The 20,684-nt window shown below is 36.5% G+C and overlaps 1 protein-coding gene and 1 long non-coding RNA gene across 4 annotated transcripts in view; both read left to right on the forward strand.

Annotated features, from left to right (window-relative positions):
• The window catches only part of clybl (citrate lyase beta like), a 760,714-nt gene that overhangs the window by 119,755 nt on the left and 620,275 nt on the right, over positions 1-20,684 (forward strand). The gene's annotated exons all lie outside the window — the stretch shown is intronic.
• The window catches only part of LOC147835334 (uncharacterized), a 55,478-nt gene that overhangs the window by 6,636 nt on the left and 28,158 nt on the right, over positions 1-20,684 (forward strand). The gene's annotated exons all lie outside the window — the stretch shown is intronic.

A 20,684-nucleotide genomic window follows, 5' to 3' on the forward strand; every position in this document is an offset into this window, starting at 1 on the left:
GGGAAGGGATAGGATTTTAGGCGCTTTTTTCTTTTGTTGACTGTAAGTTACGAATTGCCGTGAGATTGTGTTGGAAGTGCACATGAACTTAATGTATATGCTACATATTTTATTCAGGGAAAATACATCTTAAAGCCACCCACAAGAAGCCAGTTGGCCAATTCAGAAATCACCAGAACAATGGTTATTATTAATGTGCAGTTGCCTGCGGGCTACCGGGTACAATCTTTACTTACGTTCTCTGCTGTTGGCAGAATCGCCCAATTGCTGGTCTGTGTTGGTTGGCGGCTGGATATAAATGTTCCAGCCGCCAACCAGGCTACTTTGACATAGTTGTGTTTGTGTGTTGACCTGTTTAGGGGAGGATGATGTGACCTGTAGGTAGAGTGAAAGGTCAGCGTCCTGCCGAGCTTGGATGGCGTTTCCTTCTCAGCGCATGCTGCTCTGATATTGATCCGTATAGAAAACCCTGCCCGTACAAAAGAAATACAGTTTAAAACTGTACATTTCACTTGAAAAAATACTTTGTTTTTTAAAACGTAATGTTGTTGATTTTTTTATGCACGACTATAAAAATTATCAAACAGTCTTGAATTTTAAAGGGCCTTTTAGCTAAAATGCAGGTAACACTGAAATGCAGATTTTACGCAACACAGACAGCTTCTCAAATCATGCATATTTGTAAAATTAAATTAAAAGGTAAAAAATAATAAAACAATATCAGCAATAACAATATTTTTTTCACATTTGTTAGTTTTTCGTTGCGAGCATGATAAATGGACGTGATGCTTAAAATGACTTTGTTTTTCTTCTTTGTTTTTGATTAATGAAGCTGGTGAGTGCTGCCAACTCCCGCTTACCATTTAACAGACTGAAGGGATGAGGCCACTACAAACACAACACAGTATAACATTAGGCCATCATAATTTGTACATGCATTTCAACCACACAGATTTTTTTTGTTTGTTAAAATACATAAATTTTATATTTCCAATGTTCCAAAATGTAACTAATTACCACCAAATTGTTAACCAAGAGCTGTAATTCCACCTAGACGGAAGACACAACCTGGCTTTCAATGATTAGGGCAATGGCTGCCTATTTTCCAACCGATTTCATCTACACCTGCAGAAATATGCGCAGACATGTATGCGCAGTCTCTTTTACACACACACACACACACACACACACACACACACACACACACACACACAAAGTGTGGGTTTTCTCACATGCAGAATGCGACAGACAGATTTATAAAAAAAAATCAACTATTATTTTATTGCTTTTCTTTTTGTTGTTATTAATTTTGAACTTTTTTGTCGAGAAGTCAATTTTATAGCGATTGTTTTGGGATGAAATTATTTCGGCTTATTGTAGGCTATCTCTGTCTAATTATTTTTACTTATATTATTAATTTAAATGAATACAAATCACACACACACACACACACACACACACACACACACACACACACACACACACACACACACACACACACACGCAGTTTTTTGATTATTGTAAAAATCTAAAATTGTTCCGGGCGTTTGCACAAATGTATTACAGTCATATATGTAGACTAATATGTCTACATATGTAGACGTCTTTTAGAAATGTAAAATAGCTAGGAATTACTTTTTTGTAAATATTATAATGTTGTAGAAACCGTATAAGCAGCTTTGCCAAAATTGGAGGACAAAATGGCTAGATTGGGCGCATTGGATCTCAGATTAAATAATTAAATTATTAATGCAAGATTGAAGATTGAAATGAGTTGTATCACAATTAACTATTATTGACGCAGATCACAGTCTTTATTGCCTCTTAAAAGCTGCCATCTTGCGGTGAATCAAACTTGGGCTTTTACAAACTGAAACACATTAAACCTTACGATCTGAATATTTGTTGTTCATTTGCAATGTATTTCAGAAAGATATGAAAAGATATTCTGAAGAACACGTAGGCCTTTTAACACCGTAAGCCCGTGTATCCTTATGTGACCTGCAGTAATCCTTTAGTGGACTCTAACTGATGCCCTCACAATGATGCCCACTGCAACGTATTTAGCAGTGTATTTACTAATAATTTTAATTAAACATTGATGGAGTATGGACCCTCTGAGAATGATGTAATTGAACATAACAAATTTACAGACAAACAAACGAATCATATTTATTGGGCTCAAGTAAGATGCAAAAAAAGAAAGCATAAATCCATTTGGTGTTAGATGAATACCAAACACTGAATGAAAATACTGCAAAAAATGTTTGCCGGAAAACAGAAATAAGACGGATAAAATGTTTCGATAATTATTTTGACGTAATATGTGGAAAATGCGTATTAAGTCAACTATTTAAATATTTATGTCAGGATAAATAAATTAACCTCCAAATAAATGCATTACAACGGATACTGCACATTGTATTTTCGGGGAATTAAGATTTATTTATCCACTGGATTGAAAAAAAAACTTACGCGAGTAAATCACGCATTCCATTTTAAATCTTAACATTGAAATTAATATATTGGTAATGTCCTAAGAAACATTAGTAAAGATTAAAATGAATAAAACTCTGGCTTCGGAAAGACGGGGTTTCAGAGCTACAAATGTGCTCTAAGTTGCACTCATTTGATGGACGTTTGTTATGTTCAAAGATAGATTGCAATTGTGCAATAGCTTTTTGTAACTGCTGTTTTGCAACATGTTACATGTGCATTTCAGCTCGAAATGAAGAAAAACGACAGACGCTGCAGAGGCGCTCATGTAGAAGTGATCACTTAAATCCCATTTAACACAATCCTTTCATTTAAAAATCATATTACTTTTATATAATTGAAATATTAATACACCTACATTTTACCAATATACATAAATTAATTTGGATGTCTATGAAATAAAAAAAAACTAACCTAGGTTATAAAACCTATAAATCACGCACACGAGGTTGAGGATCATATTGAAGGCAATTATTTTACCAGTAATTATTTTGTTTTATTCTCAAAAACGAATAATTTCTTCACAATAACGAAAATGCATTATTATTGACACATTTCTGTTCTTTTTATCTCTGGTTAAGTTGAGAGGAAATATAGTTAAACAATTGTTTGTGGGTGATTTAAATTATGTTAATTTACTGACATTTTTCGCACAGGAAAAATTATTTGAGGAAATTTGCGTTTTGCTTGCGTTCTGTTAAATTGTATGCTTTGAGAGGCGACATTAGTTATTGATTTATATATAGATTATAAATGTTTATAACATATAACTTGAAAAAAATTTAATAATCTTTTCGCAATTTAACATCAAATATACATTTTAAACTATATCCATTGTGACCAGTATCCTTTGTAAGTGGTCATTTGAGAAATCTGAAAACAAGTTACACAGAAACACCTATGGTAAATAGTTTATTTACATTATATAAGTGTGGGCATATTGCTTTATGTTAAAATAAAGTATAACATAAAATATGTGAGCAATTCAAAAATAATACATTGCTTTAGGAGCACAAGCGTCACACTAAATATAATTGCACTTGAAGCACTGCTCAGGCCTTTTCTTTTGTACCTCCTTAATTTCCCAGCCTGTTTAGACCACTCCCCTTTCTTATAGTATGTTTATGTGGAAGTCTATGTACAGTTGAGCTTCCTGTTACAGAATTGAGACTTTCATGTCTTGAGGGGTGGACGCAGACACAGCCTTTCTCACGACAAATGTATAAGCTTACTTTGAGTGTGCAGGAATAGCTGTCACTTCTGGCCTATAGACACAAACAAAAAGCCTAATTCCTGGAGGAAACCCAAGCTGGCACCGCCTATTCAGGACAAACATGACCAAACCATTGAAAACCTCCCCTGCTAAAGACTTTCCCTTTTATATATGATCCCATTGAAGATGTGTTTTTCATTTATGGAAGTAATTTTGATATTGTGAGTCACACAACTGTGAATTACAAAGAACAGGTATGCTATTCCAAATGCGTAAACATTACAGATGCTTTAATTTAAAGCAAACTGAATCAAACTCACTCAAAACATGATAAATTTGCCAAACTTAATGTTTGAAAAATATGGACAATCCCAATTATTATGTTAATGTTTTAATGTAAAAAATGTAACAAATTTGGGTTGAAACAACCTAGTGTTTTTAGTGTTTATGTTGCTAAACCGCCATGTGCTGTTATACAATTTGAGCTGCAGGAAGCCCAAATAAGTGTATTCTCATGCAAATATTTTATCATTCTTTAAACATGAGCCATAATGTCCTGCAAATGTAATTTTCTTTAAACACTAACATTCTGAAAAAAGCTTTTATTAAAAATATATGCACAACATTGAGACAAATAATTTAAGTCATTATTTTATAAAATATTATTAACAGAAAAGGCACCACTTTTAAATCGATTATTTGTTTTCTTTTTTCTGTAATACTTTATAGATGGTGGTAGGTGGATTTGGATGGCACACTCCTACAGAAGGTTCTCAAATTTGAGTCACTAATTGAGGCTTAATGACGTAAGCCAGTTACTCACTAAATCTCGATTTAGAGCATGCACTTTCAATCATTTATCTCTGAAAACCTTGCGAAAAAAAGTGGAACTTCTGTTTTTGAAAGGTATTACTGGGGTGTGGCCTACTTTTTTATGCAGGCCCCTCCAGTTTAGGGAAATTTTCAATTTCCCTGCACATATAAACTTGGAGTCACACCTCCATGACTTTGATCTTCAAACACAGCAGTTCTCTGCCTGAGGGCAGCAGCAGGGCTAAAGATGCTCTCAGAGTTTGGATTTATAAGGACTTAATGACTTAATGGAACAGAACCCCTTACATTCTCCACCTTTATGCTGTATTTGTCATGGAAACCGGCATACGGTTTGAAGTTACCTGTTTATTTCAGCATTTTTTCTCAGGCTTATGGAGGAAAAGGAAATTTGACTCAACTGGCTGCTTTCAACAAATAAAAACCCACAATTTGGGACTTGTGGAATGCGCATCAATGGACTTGCTTTTCAGTGTTTGTACTTCCAGCAGTTAAATTTAAACCACACTGAACTAAACTTAAATTCTGAAAACTGGACTGACACAGTTTCAGTTTACTAGAACTTCTATGTTAAGCTCCTTTGACAAAATCTACATTGTAAAAGCACAATGTAAATAAACATGAACATCATCAAGCTTTACAATGTGAGTTACCAAAACACAGAGGCAAACTATGCATTTTGTCAAAATTAATTTGTTGTGGTGCTTAATTCAATCGGTTAATATACATAGTCAAAGCCTTCTGCAAACGTACTTCCGATAAGCCATATCTGAGACACCCCACGTCTCTCTCCTGCTGTTATTCTTGCGTCCAACGATACTTAGAGCAGGCAAACGCCATTCAGAAGAATTTGACAGAAATGAGTGTTGATGGCTCTTTTCAAAATATCAAATAGCACGCAGATACCCTCCTTACATCTTGCAGATAAGCTTCTTCCCAGCTGTCTCTTTCGTACTTTTCTCATTGAGCACCTTTGACTAAATCTTAAAAGCAAATGTGAAAAGCAAAACACCCCAGTGCTCCGAGAATTTTGTTTGATATTCCTGCGCATATCTAATATCTTACAAGTTTTTGACTTTGCCCACATCAAGAGTTTACAAGTGGCCCTCCACAGGTTATTAAAACACCAGGAATGGTTGAAGATGAACATCAAAACAGTAGCAGTCTGTGCGGAATGGATTCCTGTGCCGTAAGTTGTAGAACTGATCCTTTTTTTATTTTCACTGTCTGGTCGTCACATGGGGAGGCCGTGTGCCTGTGGAGCTCTCTGAATACTACAAAAACATCTCTGTCTCATGCAAATATTAGTCCAATTTGATACCTTCTCTTCAAAACAATGCTCAAGGCACCGAGAGAGAAAGCAAATCTCTGACTTATCGTCATTATGCTGCACTGACTGTTATTCTTTGAAGACTGTTCAATGGCGTTGCTCATATCCTCCATATTTATCAATGTATGTCTTACCCCATGAGGTGCATGTGCGATCGCTTCATCGATGTCATCAGCTCCAAGCTATTGGTTTTGAGCAGGTTGTTCATTGCTCAGGCTAGTGGGCTGGAAGAAGCTAATTTGATTGACTTTGAACGTCAAGTTTCCATGCTGGTGGTCCAGGGTCCCCTGACAGTCTTGACGATCATGGTCAGTGAGCTCATCAGCAGCTAGTCAGGTAGCACCTGACACATGTCAATGCCTAGAACAACAATGCACGCTAACATAAGCTAATGCCCAAAGTGATGCTGATTTGAATGAATGGAGCAGATTTTAATTTATGTGTGCAAAAATGTATCGTTGTGACAGCTCTGAACGTAATGATTCCCTTGCCACTTCAGCACAAATAAAGTCAATGTGCTTAGACTTGTTATTTGTAAAAAAAAGTAAATGACGGTTCTGCACACCAGAAAGAGTATCAAGTTTAACAGCCAACAAAATTTCCTCAATTTTAAAACAAAAAAACCCAGAAGACAATCCTTCATGTATCAAATTTACCTTTTAAAAAGTACAGAAATGACGTCCCAAGCAACTTTCTATATATAATTGTCAGCATGACTCCAAAAAATCTAGGAAGTGACAAAGTACTACATTTCTTAAAAACGTATTAGAGATATTTCATGCAGTTTTCACTAAAATACTGAAACCGTTTTTAGGTTATTTGTGCAAGCAAGTTTTTCACAGTACTTTAGAAATATTCAAAAATGTCTGTCAAGGTTTTTAAATAATTTTGAAAACGAGTGGCAATTTCACATCTGTCACATCCATAATGCAGAGGTGAAGCTTTTTCCTCATAAATATCAACATTTTAAATAAAATGAAATCAATCATTTATGTTTTATAGTGAGACAACTCTTGTTCTGTTGATTAGCAATTTTTTGGGGGGTTGTGCAGTTTAATTCACAGAATTTCTACAAAGCATGTTGTATGTTGTAAACTCGCAGACTGTTTATTGGTCCCATCCATAACGCATGTTTATTTTTTATCATTTTAATTATAAAAAAAATGTTTACAGATTGATATTTTTCTGTTCCCATAACTCAGTGGTTAGTTGTTCTGGAAAATATAAACAAAAGTTTCAATATAATGTTAACATACATTTTATGTGAATTTATGTTTTGAAGTTTTGCTGCAAATCCATAAAACTGGAATTGCTAGAAAAAAAGAGATACTTTCTTGGAGAAATGGGATCTAGTCTGGCCAATGTCCTTTCAGAACCATGATTTACAGCCATTGTTCTTACTTTAATTTGCTTCATAACTGTCTTATGAAAAACAACTGAAATGTAAATGATATAATTATTTATCATAGTAGTATATAGTACTAACAATTTATTATTAAAAATAAAAAGTAACAATAATTTAAAAGTAAATTTTTAAATGTATCAAAAGTATATTTTATAATATAATAACATGTATACATTAAATTGAATATTGATCAATATATGTGGCACAGTGACTCAGTGGTGAGCACTGTCACCTCACAGCAAGAATGTCGCTGGTTTGATTACTGGCTGGGTCAGTTGGCATTTCTGTGTGTAATTTGCATGTTTTCCCTGTGTTTGTGTGGGTGCTCCAGTTTCCCTCACAGTCCAAAGTCTTGTGCTAAAGGTGAATTGAGTAAACAAAATAGGCCAGTGTATGAGTGTGTGAATGTGTTGTGACTGGAAGTGCATCCGCTATGTAAAATATATGCCAGAATTCCGCTGTGTTCCACGATAAAAAACGGACTTAATATAGGAATCAATTAATTGATTAATGTGTTATCATAAATGCATAATGAATTTATTCCCAAAAAAACTATAGTAATCTAATACTTGAAAAATGTCCCTGTAACTTCCACAAGATACACAGAAGCTTCATTACACACTCATGTGATATTATTCCTCAACATATACACAGGTGTCATCTTAATTCTCCCATTTTCTACATGTCAGACACACGAATCTCCGTCTCCTGACATACATTCTTTCACTACTCTCAGGCAGCTGCAGTGATAATGAGTATATTGATTTCTTGACAAATCACAAGTGGCAAAAACAATGAGAAACACCACGTATCCCCAAACTCCTGACAGTCATATTTATGTTGAAAAGGACGCGATGGGCTCGCTCATCCTGACAGAGGTATTCTTATTTGAGGCGGCACATCTCATCATCACACAGGTGCTCGTGTGGCAGAAGATGGCTTCATAAACATGGAGAGCCAAACGCACTACTCCACAAATTGGTGTTGTGTAGTGACATCCCTCCAGTCTCTTGGCTGTCTGGTCTCTGGGATGCGGCCCTCAAAGGAGGTGTTGAAAAGTAAACAGCGCCTAGCTGGAAGGGAAACGAGTGCATTTACTTCCCACCTCGCGCATAGCTCGCGTGGGAAGTCTGAGCGAAGACGATCCCCGGTGGGCTTGCGGAAGAACTGGGGGATTCTGCTAGGCCCCCATCCTTCTAGCACTCGACAAATAAATGGGAAACACTGTTGACAGCTGTTCACAATGATGCTGAAAAGAGGGAATTGCATTAAAAGAGTGGCACTCCTGACAGATATTGTCCTGTCGTACCAAAAAAGCACATAAAACAAAGGGGAGGAAAGCTATTTGAAGGTGCAGCGAGCAACAAGCTGTGTTCCTAATGCTGAATTCTGCACCACACAAGTCCCTCCTCCCTGTCCACAAAGCACTGTGGTGGCACTTCACAAAATAAAACAAGCAAGCACATTTGGAGAGCACACTCTGTGCCAGGGGTTTGATAAGAGGGGACTAATTGCTGCAAACCGAAGAACAGTGCAGCCTGTCAGCATGGAGTATAGCTGGAGGTAGGGTCCATCCTGAGTCAGTACGCGTGCGTTAGTTATTCTGTATTTAATTGAAGGGCCTACAGTACACTGGGGTGAGGCTAAGGGGAATTATTAAGCTTTAACCAGAGGCCTTCTGGGAAAAGGGCCCTAATCAGGAAGCTGGGGAGCGAGTAGAGGCTGATGAGAATTATGACGATTATGACATGTTAGCACATGTCTGTAGGACAAGTGGACAGACGATGAGTTAATCAAGGGCTAGATTAAATGGCTCCCATGCTGTCAGGAAACTACCCCGAGTCTCCCATGTCAACGTCTTCTTATTAGGGTCAGCATCTTCCTTAATGACTTATGGATATGTGTGTATATATGTCGTTTGAATTATTCATTGCTCTGCGCTTCATCAACAATACATTATTTGCAATTAGCCAACACTTGTCTGTGTGCAAAATAGTGACATTAAAGGTTCAAACCAGGTTTTTATGTTCCTCTGTGTTGAGTTTCTTCATGGGTGTTTTGATTTTTCTGATTGCTACAAGTAGCTCAAACTCGCTAATTCAGAGACATGAACCGGTGAATGTGCAACAGGTTTTATCATAAGGTAAGCACGAAATAAAAGTTTCCGTCTGGAGCTCATTCACATGACTCGACACTTGTAAACAATCGCTCCATCGGCCTCGCAGCTCTCAGCGCCACTCATGCCCATCACCACTAACAAGCCAACCTATCACAGAGCTTGCACTATGCGTCGTTGCGACGTATAGTTACATTTTTTGATAGGTGCGCATCAGCGTCAGCCACGGCAAGAAGTATGCAACTGCGTGCACTTGACACAGAAGTATAAATCAGCCTTTAGTCAGATGGTTCACATGAAAATTTATTGTAACTGATTGTATCATCGTTTGCTCACCCTTGGGTCATTCCAATCTCAAAAAAAGAGAAAGAAACTCAACATTGGTATTGGCAAAAACAGAAATGCTCTTGAAAAGTCTGAGGTTGAGAAAACAATTAGAATTTTTGCTGAACTATCAATTTAAGAGTGAATCTCTGTTTACTTTAGAGCTTGACTAACTTTAAATCTTATATGCAAACTGTTTTCTTATAAATATACCCTTCATGACTTGGTAAGTGCACTGTCATTACTTGTGCATTTTACTAGAAGAGAGTGTGCATCTTATGGTTTTATATTTCTAACATTTAATGATTTGATTTGATGATTTAATGATTTTATAGAGCCCTTGTTTTCACTATTCTTGTTCACCTTGGGTAAATATTAGTAACAATAAACCCAGGTATATTAACTGTACTACACTTGTCAATGATTTCTACAAATATCAATAATACCCATTGAAAATACATTTGACATGTTTGTTATCTTTCAGTTCTCTAAATTATTAATCAAAAAACACTTGTTGTACTTACCGAGCAGTTTACAGAGCTTGACTGTTCTCAGGGACTTTTTTCCTGGAGAAAGAACATATTGTATCATTACCAGACATAGCATAAATCATACAAGTCCAGAAACCTCCAAATAAATTCTAAATATGCGCAAACAGTTTTATAAACCCCATATTTGCTGTCATAATTTTATAAAAACAAGCTTGACTATTGGCTAGCCATACTCTGTGATTATTTCTGAACCATTCAGTTGATTTCATGATCCTTGAATGAACCTTTTAGTGAAACTAATCATCAGTTGCACACTTGTTTACCATCTTTTCAAACTCAGCACATTCAGTTTTCAGGATGTCTCTTCATTAGCTAGGCTCATGTGTTTCTTAGCGTCAAGCTAATTGATTGAACCTCTCATATGTTAATCCTCCATTGGAAGGAACAATACCCTTTGCGCTTGAATTTACTTTTTTTTTACCCTATCACTAATAAAGCCAACCTCCCTGCTGATGGAAAATTGTCAGTTTACCTCAAGCTACAGGGGGCTTAGCAATCAGGCCTTAAAAAAGCACTGACAGGTTAACCTGCTGTGCACAGGGGTCTCTAGGGACAGGCCTCCACTACAGTTTTACATGCAACGCTTCTGTTTGCCAACCAGAGACTCAGCACATAATAGAGTTGTTACCAGCCACTTGAGTTTAACCTTTGCAGACCCTAGGAAAAATTGACATGCTCTAAACTGCTTTATGCTCTTTCTAGTTCCAGCTTACTTTGTTTATTTTGTTAAGTAATGTGACAGGGGATGTCAAACAGATGCATTGCAGTTTTAGGAACCAATGAAAAATGGCAATGTAGTTGAACTTATCAAAATATAGTAGTTTAATCATCTTACTGTAACTCGAATGGAGATTTTTAAATATTTTAACTAAATCATCATTGTTAACTAACTAGTTTGCCAGGTTTAAACATTTCCTGTGCTGTAATTTACAACCTATTACACGCGATCTTACAAATGCATCCATTTTACTATGGTCATGTCTTAGTAATGGGCTTTTAGTGAGACAGTTTAGGGTTTTCACATTTTGAAGACAGTCTACAACAATAGTCAGCACATCAACATGCTTGTCGAAGGTGAACACAGCACTCTAAGAGGCTCTTTATTGTTCGTTCTCTAACAAGCCATTGTGGGCCACAGAAAATGTAAAACGTCTTCCATAGATATCAATCGAAGAATTTATCGTTACATCTCTAAAAAGTTAAGCTCCTTTTTGATAGGTTATTGCCTTATTCTGTATTTCACCCAGCCTGGATTGTACTGCAATATGCTTTTTCATGCTTAGACAAGAGTATTCGGTAATGACAATCACTGAGCATTACTAACGACTAGCCATTAGAGCCGTAACCACGGAGCGTTCCAAACTCCTCCTGTGTAGCACAATGGAACTGCATCTATCTGAGAGATACAAGTAGAATTAACATTTATTGTTTGCGACAGATTTTGCAGGCGTGCTCCTTCATCAAATGTTTTTAGACCTTAACAGATTTGACAGGAATTTGTAATCTTGATACCTCCACAAATCTCTATTGATAACGCTGACAATGTCAGTATATTTATATTTACATTTTCTTGCATCAGATGCCCCACATTAATTCTATCTATTTCTTTTTTTCCAGTTACAAGATTGACAAATTTTCATGTTCAGCATAATTTGTTTAATCCATGACTTAAATGTCAAAATAATCTCGACAGTCTTTTCCTAGAGAAATATATTCTATGATAGTAGACTATAATTAGGCATGTGATGATAATTGTTTTCAAGGTATACCGCGGTTTGGAAAAGCCAAGGTTTTACAACTGTCAACATACGGTATATGTAAGATATGTATAAGTAAGATTGTATGTATATGTATATTAAATTGTTTTTGTTTGGTTTTTTAGAACAACAAAAGATATCCAAAGATGCCTTTTTAAAATGTAAAGAAATCTGTTTTTGAAACTAATGAAGACAGAAGTCAATGAATCATTTGAATTACTTAGCCTCACATGTTTACGGTTCCAAAATATTTTAAATGCTTCTTAAAATAAAATATATATTGTGTTCAAAGGGGAAGAAGTTTTGTTTTTTACTCAGACATTTAAAGAGAATATATTTTAGATCCGTAATCACAATGCCATCGAACAGGTAGAAAATTGTTTTTAAAAGTAAAAAAATCCAAAAACTGTTAATAGTTATCAATATCCAGTGCAATCTAATGTCAATTTTTAGTTTTTGCTTCAGTGTCTCATTTATACATTGCAGTAAAATTTGCTCAGTAATGCTTGGGTTTAGGGGTGGGGTTTGGAGTTTGTCTTCTTTTAAAAACCATATGTCTTCATATGAGTGAAATTGTATGAATTCATACGAATTAGACACTTCTCTGACAGTTCTTAAAATAATTATGTTTTCTAGTGAGATTGGGCTGAAATATCCCACTGTCAGCTAGTTAAGTAAAAATTCATTGGACGGTCCACATAAGTTTTAGTTCTGTCAGGATTTCTCAGCACTTTGAAATGGCTTTTTTCTTCTTCAAACTTTAAAACTAAGTTTTCAAAAGATACATTTTTACACTGATCCTATAGAACAGGAATCACCAAACTTGTTCCTGTAGGTCCGGTGTCCTGCGGATTTTAGCTCCAACTTTAATCAAACACACCTGAACAAGCTAATCAAGGTCTTACTAGGTATACTTGAAACACCCAGGCAGGTTTGTTGAGGCAAACTGGAGCTAAACCACCAGACCTCCAGGAACAAGACTGGTGACCCCTGCCATAGAAGCATCATTTCTGGTTCCTGAAAAAACTTTTTAGGCAACAGTTCTCAAATGAATTATTTGTTTTCCTAGTGTGAATATCTTTTCTTTCAGCTAAATAACAAAGGATTTTTTTCATATAACCATCAATGCCAATAAAGAAGCTCTATTTTCAAGATTGTATGGAACATAAAAGAAGATATTTTGAGAAATTCTGCACAGAATTTTGTAATAAATCGGAATGATTTTGACTGTAATGCTTAATGATTTGGGTAGTATGATTACTAAAAAAAAGTAATATATGAAATAAAAAATAATACCTTTTAAATTTTTATTTCAGGTTTACAATGCAAATCCAATTCGATCCACTTAATTGGTAAAAAGCAGCAACTTATATAATCAATCTACTAAAAGACAGAGAATAATACTTTACATACTGTATTGTAAATAAATAATTTGAACATTTTCACATCAGTCAATAATATTTATGAAATTAATCTAAAAACTGAATCAATATAAATTTACATGTAGATATAAACTAGTATAAACAGGCTCGACAGGCTAAAAATCTGCAGATTTCTGTGTGCACAGACTCATTTGGTCTCATTTGACTTATTGGTCATCTGCAAAACACCACTTTCAATTAAAAACTGAAAAAAAAAACATATTTATGCAGAAAATACAAGTTTTGAAAATGACATTGTTATTGTTTCCTTGTAAACTATAAAATTGTGACTTGGTACATTAAATAATTTCATGATGTGCATAACATGTTCAGACTATATGGATGTGTCAGTACCAGAAAACTGGTATTATAGTGTTATAGACAACTGGATTATAGTGGGCGTTTTCCCAAATAAACATGCCAACATCTTGCCTGGCATGCATAATATCTTATAATAGTCATTTCTGATGAGCCTTGTGAAAGGAAAACATTTTGACAAAATTAATATGCAAAAGTTGAAATGCAAAAACACTGATGCAAAAGATTTTTTTTTTTCTGTTTCTAATCCATTGTTGTCATTCATTCTTTTGTGTTCCCCCTAAAGAATTAAAAGTCATATTGGTTACAGAAAACAATAGAGTAATAAATGATAACAGAATTTTTATTTGTAGGTGAACTCCCCCTTTTAACATTCCCTGTGATAGTTTGTAATGACACCTTTCTAAAAGACAGAGACTGCAGAAGCAATGAGTCATTTTAACACTGTAGTGCAAAGAAACATACGAACAACTGGCTAATAAACACCTTCTCTTCTCTGCCATGTTGATCCAGTTGTTGATAGAGATTCCTAGGTATGTCTCCCCTGAGTGCAATTGTCTGTCACTTAATTAGCTTAAGTTTAGCACCACATGCTCCTCAGGTGTACGAGTGCATTTGCTTTGGTGTGCTAGCGTCTTGGTAAGTAGGTGTTTATACAAACAGCGCTTGTTCATTGTTTATTTTCTTAGCATGTGGATGTGTAAAAAAAAAACGAGGGGCATTTGTGTATTGTCAAGGACCCCGATAGTGTGCTTTCTCTGTTGTTGGTGAAATGAATAGCACCTTAAAGTGAACGCTGTGCTGTGGTTATTGCTTTTTGTATTTATTGAGTATGTTTATTTATATTGGGAACTTTTTTTTATTAGCATCAGGTGGGCTTTACACAGAATGCTTTACTGCTAATGGTCAAATTACTGTGCGTTCATATACATAGCAAACAGAAATTAAAATAAGACAGTCGCTATACATTCTACTGCTCAAATCAATTGACATTAAACTCTTTAGATTGAACTTCAATTTTGTGGGCTTTAACCTGACGCTGTGCAGGGATATTCATTGCATCCTTTTATTCAATTCATTTAATTATCCCAGTCTTCCTGGGGCGTCTGCTAGAATACCTCCGTGAATGTAGCTTCCTTAGTCTGAAAACCATATACATTATCAAACGTGATCAAACAATACGTCCGCCACTTAGTTTCATCACTTACTAGTGTTTGACATATACACCGAAAAAAAATTCAGAATGTTACGAATGGGGTTACACCTAACAGTTTCTTTTTAATTTTTCATACCGATGTCAGTGATTGGTAAAACTTATAAAAGTATTATTTCTTCAGTTGTATTCTCCATCCCTCTTTTCATCTTTGCTTTTGGCTTCCCTGAGGAGCTCACTTGAAAAATTCGGCTCATTTCATTGTGCGAATCTGCGTTTCCCCCGTTTCGCATCTCTTCTCAGGTGGTGGCGAAAATGGCGGCCTATGGCTAGTCCTGTTTGGTTGAGCCGGTGCTAACAAAAGCCAGTGTAATATAGAGGCGGCCACAGAGGCCATGGGCCAGACGGGGAGCACAAGCTGTGCCTCTGAAAGGGCCTGAGCCCGGCTGGTGTGGCGGCTTAAACATACTCCAAATTCAAACCCCCGGAAAAACAGAGGGAGAAAGAGAGAATGAAGGCTGAAGGGAGAGAGAGAGACAAAAAAGCGGGCGAGAAAGAGAAGGCGACTGTTGTTTGATATCCCACATTAGCTGGTGGTTTTTGCGGCTGGTGCGCGGGCGTAAATGTGGCTGGGGTGGCTGCCGCACAGATATCAAAGGGGGCCGACGGCGTCTGGCTGCGCTAGCGGCGGCTGCTGCAGGTGGCCCCTGGATTCAACCCTCACCACGGGGAGGCAGCTCAGCCCAGAGAGAGATAGAGAAAGAGAGAGGAAGAAGGCAAATACAGGCTTGAAAAGAAAATAAGAGATTGAGAGAAGCTGTGGTCCGGAGGTTGGGCTGTGAGGTGGATAGTAAGAGAATTAAATTACTGGGCTCTTCAAGCCCTGATCTAGTGGACCACAAAGAACCTCAAAAAACCAAAACTAAGAACCCCAATGGAGAACTCAAAAATTTAAATGATTTTTTCTTCAATCAAAAATTTATGTTTTTAATTACTGATACCATTCAACATGGATATTTGTTCACATAAAGTCTATATTTCCATTGTAATTGCAGGGAGGAAAAGGCTCTGCACTGTTAATTCTAGTTATGGTGAGCTATAGATTATGGAAATTATTGTAAGGAAGAATTAATTATTTAACAAAACTAGAAACAACAAAACCACAGCAGGGGGCAATGCAGCACACCAGAGAGAAGGGCCGTTCTTATGTTAAGTGAGATTATTCTGCCTTGCTGAAATATGGTATGAAAATACCATATGAAATTGGCTAACGCCTCCAAAGCCTCCATGCATACTGACTGCACAGCAATAAGATTTTATTTAGTCTTCACAAATAAAAAAACTAAGAAGCTAAGTGACAACAAAATAAAAAAATGCTTTCTGAATTCTGAGTGCATTAATGTGTCTCGCAGATTTAATTTGTAGGCTTAATAACGTAATTAACATCATTAATATTTAATCCACACTTCATTGATTTTAAAATATGCATTTCAAAAGGATACCTCGCCCAAAAATAATTAAAATTCTGTAATTATTTAGCAACCTTCATGCAGTTTCAAACCTTCATGGAAAACGACAATATTTTCAAGAAGATTAGTCATGAAGGTAAAATATAACATTCTACAATGTACCATTTATATAACAATATGTTCCGTTGGGGATAAAATCTAAACTTTTAAACTATTTAATAACAGCTAAATAATAGCTCAATTTCTTTTATTTAATGAAACATCCATTCAATTTATTGGACACACAAGGGTGTATCAGCTGGATTTAACAATAGAACTCAGGTAAGCCAGATTTTTAGAGCTGCATTTCCATGTCTCAAAAAAAAAGGCTGTTAATTAGGGTCATTTATGTTAATTGTGTGCTGGATCCTAATGTCATACCAATCATACATGCTCTTCCATCACAGCTGTGTTCTCCACAAAAGGCTGAATAACAGACACTGTAAAACGTCCTCTGCAAATATTTATAAAGTCTCATATCACAGCTCAGAATTCAGGCAGAGACATATTTTCCTAATGCGTCCAAATATTTCCACAGTGCGCAACATTTAGTCTATTGATCTCTGGCTCTGTGGATTTAAAAAATGTACGAATTGTTGGCCACATTTCAAAAGCATATTCTCAGTCACATACTGCTTGTCTTTCCCCCCCACTTTGCTTAGACTGCAAACTCTAGTCCTAATGAAGGCTTTGCCACTTGTAATTGTTTGATTTATTTCTTGTCACATTTTAATTATGTACTAAATTAGCAAAAGTTGTACTGCATTTGTATATTTTTTCCCTTGATTACGTCACTATAATCCACTGGCAGATGGATCTCATTATCATGGCTCAAACAAAATACTGATTAGATTATCAAAAAGTGACAATTGTTCTTTAATAGTGCCAGAAATATTTTGTCTAAATCATACAGATACACCAGTTGACACGTTTATGTCAGAATATCAGTTTTAATTGTGCAGGAAATTGTTTAATCAAATGGGGTTTTCCTCTCATTAGATTTAAACCATCGTATTGAAAAAGGCTGTTGAATATCTGCAACATTTCATATTCTGACTCATATTGCCTTTTTGTTTGAAAAAGAAAAACATCAGGTCAATCCTTCACATGCCAACAGACTCAAATAGAGTTTTATGGTTGCACACCCATTGCAGGCTGTAATACCTGGCTCTCTGCATTAACCTTTTACAGTGATATTTAATTAAAGGTTTAAAGGGCACCCAACACCTGCACCATGCTCTGAATGCAGCTTCTGCCGCTAAGTGACGGCACTACGGAGGAGTGTGGCAATTAGCATGACCTTAAAACCGGCACGGACGCTCTCTTGCCCATGCTGTGCAGAGCCTTGCCTGCCCCATGGCATGCTGGGGCGATCGAGAAAGCCCCCAAGCTGACACGCTCCCCTGCAGCAGCGAGTGGTACCAGCCCAGGGGTCACTGGAGCAGTTTAGGGCCTCTCCCAGGAGGTGGGAGAGGCCTAAAACTAATATTTACACCATTTGAGTTCATCTGAGGTAAATCTAGAAATAAGGGGAATTTAAGGATTGGTCTTCAGGGTTGATAATGGGGTGGTGCAGAGTGTTTACTTAAGGGTTGGTTGTGTTTATAGGGTGCAAAACATTGTGTGCTCATGCTTCATTTGTTAAAAAAATAACGTTATTTTATTAACATATCTTACCATAATTTTGTACCATTATTCAGCTAACATGAAAACAACTATCATATTTCCTGGTTCCCCTAAAGGTCTGCCTTCAACGGGCTCTGATTGCTCAGCTAACCTACTGTGTTGTGATTCATGGGTTGGCTTCATCTCATCAGAAAACAACACACTTCTTACTAGTAGCATGTGCTGTTTTTATAATATCAGTGCACCTGTATCAGTTTGAGCCTGAATCAGGTACAAAAAAAATGATGAGGACCTAGCTGAACCTCATGCCTGTTTTCTAAAATACAATTTGACAAGTGTCTTTCATATATAATCAGGTTATAAGCATGTGTAAGTGAAACAAAACTTTCACATATTTTTTGCAAACTCAAGTTTATTATGGCAGCACAGTGGCTCGGTGGTTAGCACTGTCGCCTCACAGCAAGGTCACTGGTTCGAGTCCCGGCTGGGCCAGTTGGCATTTCTGTGTGGAGTTTGCATGTTCTCCCTGTGTTCACATGGGTTTCCTCCAGGTTTCCTCCTGGGGTGTACACTGGAGGGTTTATAACATCAATAACCCGGATGTATTTTTTTGAAGTCTACAAACTTCATTTGCTGTAGGCTTTGATAAGCTAGATCTGTAAAAGCCAATGTCTCCATTTGAGCATCTTTCAAATATGTTGTTTATGAAAATTCTATAAAACTTTATACTTTCATAGAAATATAACAAATGATATTATAGTGGACCACCCCCTTAATATTGTTCTAAAGAGTTGGTTTACTCTAACATGAAAAAAACATATATTTTTCACCCTAATGTTCTTATAAACTAAACTAAACTAAATAAATAATTATGAGAGGTAAATGAGAGTTCAAATCAGATTAGTTACAGTAGTTAATTCAAGGGATTAATTAAAAATGACAGATAACAATTATTTACAAAACAAATGTGTTAGTGTTTTTTTTTTTGTGTGTTGGTTTTAGTTTGAAAAATAATTTAACAATCTTCTTTGCAGATATGGAAGAGTGTAACTACATGGGGTGAGTAAATGATGACAGAATTTTCATTTCAGGGTGAACTATCCCTTTAATATAGGAGGCTTTGAATTCAATTCACAGCTTGAACAAAATCTGCCAAGAAATGTATGTGCAAATTTGACAGTCATTGAATCATAGTGCATAAATGAAGTGCAATGTACCGCTACTGCTGGTTTGATGTTCATGCAAAAGCATCCCCCTCACACGCACAACCGCCCCCACCCTCTACTGCAACCCCCTGCCAGGTCAGGAGCTCTGGTAGACCCTGGGCTTGCCCAGCCAAGGGATCATGCTGTGCTAATATTTCTGTTAGCTTGAATGGCTCACTGACATGTTGTTTATTTGGATTAGCAAGTTGTTTTCATCAAAATCAATACGTGGCGCAGGAATTGGAAAGCAATGATTGAAATGCAAGGCTTAGCATCGGGATAACGCACCAATCTGTCTTGACATGAAGAGGATGTGTTGACATTGGTGTGGTGGAGCGGATATGAGCAGGTAAAAGCGAATGAAGAAAGAATGAAAACGGTTTGCTGCCCTTTCAAGTCAAGCATTTCTTGCATTTGGAAAAGACAGATGTCTATATTGCTAATTCAGGGCTACAGATTACACAACGTAATGGCACATACTTTACAGCCTTAGTTTTAAAAAGTTCACTTAAACTAATTCAGTGACTACGTTTACATGGACATCAGTAATGTCCATGTAATGCAAATTATTTGCCTTAATCTGAACAAGACAATAATATGATTAAGGTGTTTAAATGAGTTGCTTTTTGAATGTTCCTTTCATGATCCTGTTTCACATGTTATAGCACATAATTCAATTAACATCATTGTGTCACCATGCTTTCCACATTTCCTCGAGAGTTTTGTGTAATTTCAGGTGTTTCACTTTTAATTTGTTGCCTTTAACTGCAGTTTGGCACTTTCACTTTCATTCAGGAATAGGACATGCATGCCCCCCATGACAAACAAGATTTTGGATGCAAGTATAAACTGATGAAGGCAACACGGTGGCGCAGTGGGTTGTGCTATCGTCTCACAGCAATAAGGTTACAGGTTCGGGTCAGTTTGCGTTTCTGTGTGGAGTTTGCATGTTCTCCCCGTGTTCACGTGGGTTTCCTCCGGGTGCTCCGGTTTCCCCCACAGTCCAGACATGCAGTACAGGTGAATTGGGTAGGCAAAATTTTCCGTAGTGTATGAGTGTGAATGAGTGTGAATGGATGTTTCCCAGAGATGGGTTGCTGCTGGAGTGACATCCGCTGCGTAAAACATGTGCTGGATAAGTTGGCGGTTCATTCCACTGTAGCGACCCCGAATTAATAAAGGGACTAAGCCGAAAAGAAAATGAATGAATGAAATGGACGGATGAAATCCGATTTCTGTTTAGTTCGATTATGACATTGATCAGATTAAATAAATCAAAAATCTCAGTTTACATGGTGGACTCTTAGTCAGAGTATATTGTCTTAATTCTATTAAAATCTGATTATTTGTAAACGTACTCAATGAAACAAAATAATAGATTGCTCTGGTTTTCAAATCTGATAGGCTGAGAAGCTCAATGATCTTTAATG

The sequence above is a fragment of the Danio rerio genome, chromosome 9 (assembly GCF_052040795.2).
Source record: "Danio rerio strain M-AB ecotype USA chromosome 9, GRCz13ab, whole genome shotgun sequence".
Classification (NCBI taxonomy): domain Eukaryota; kingdom Metazoa; phylum Chordata; class Actinopteri; order Cypriniformes; family Danionidae; genus Danio; species Danio rerio.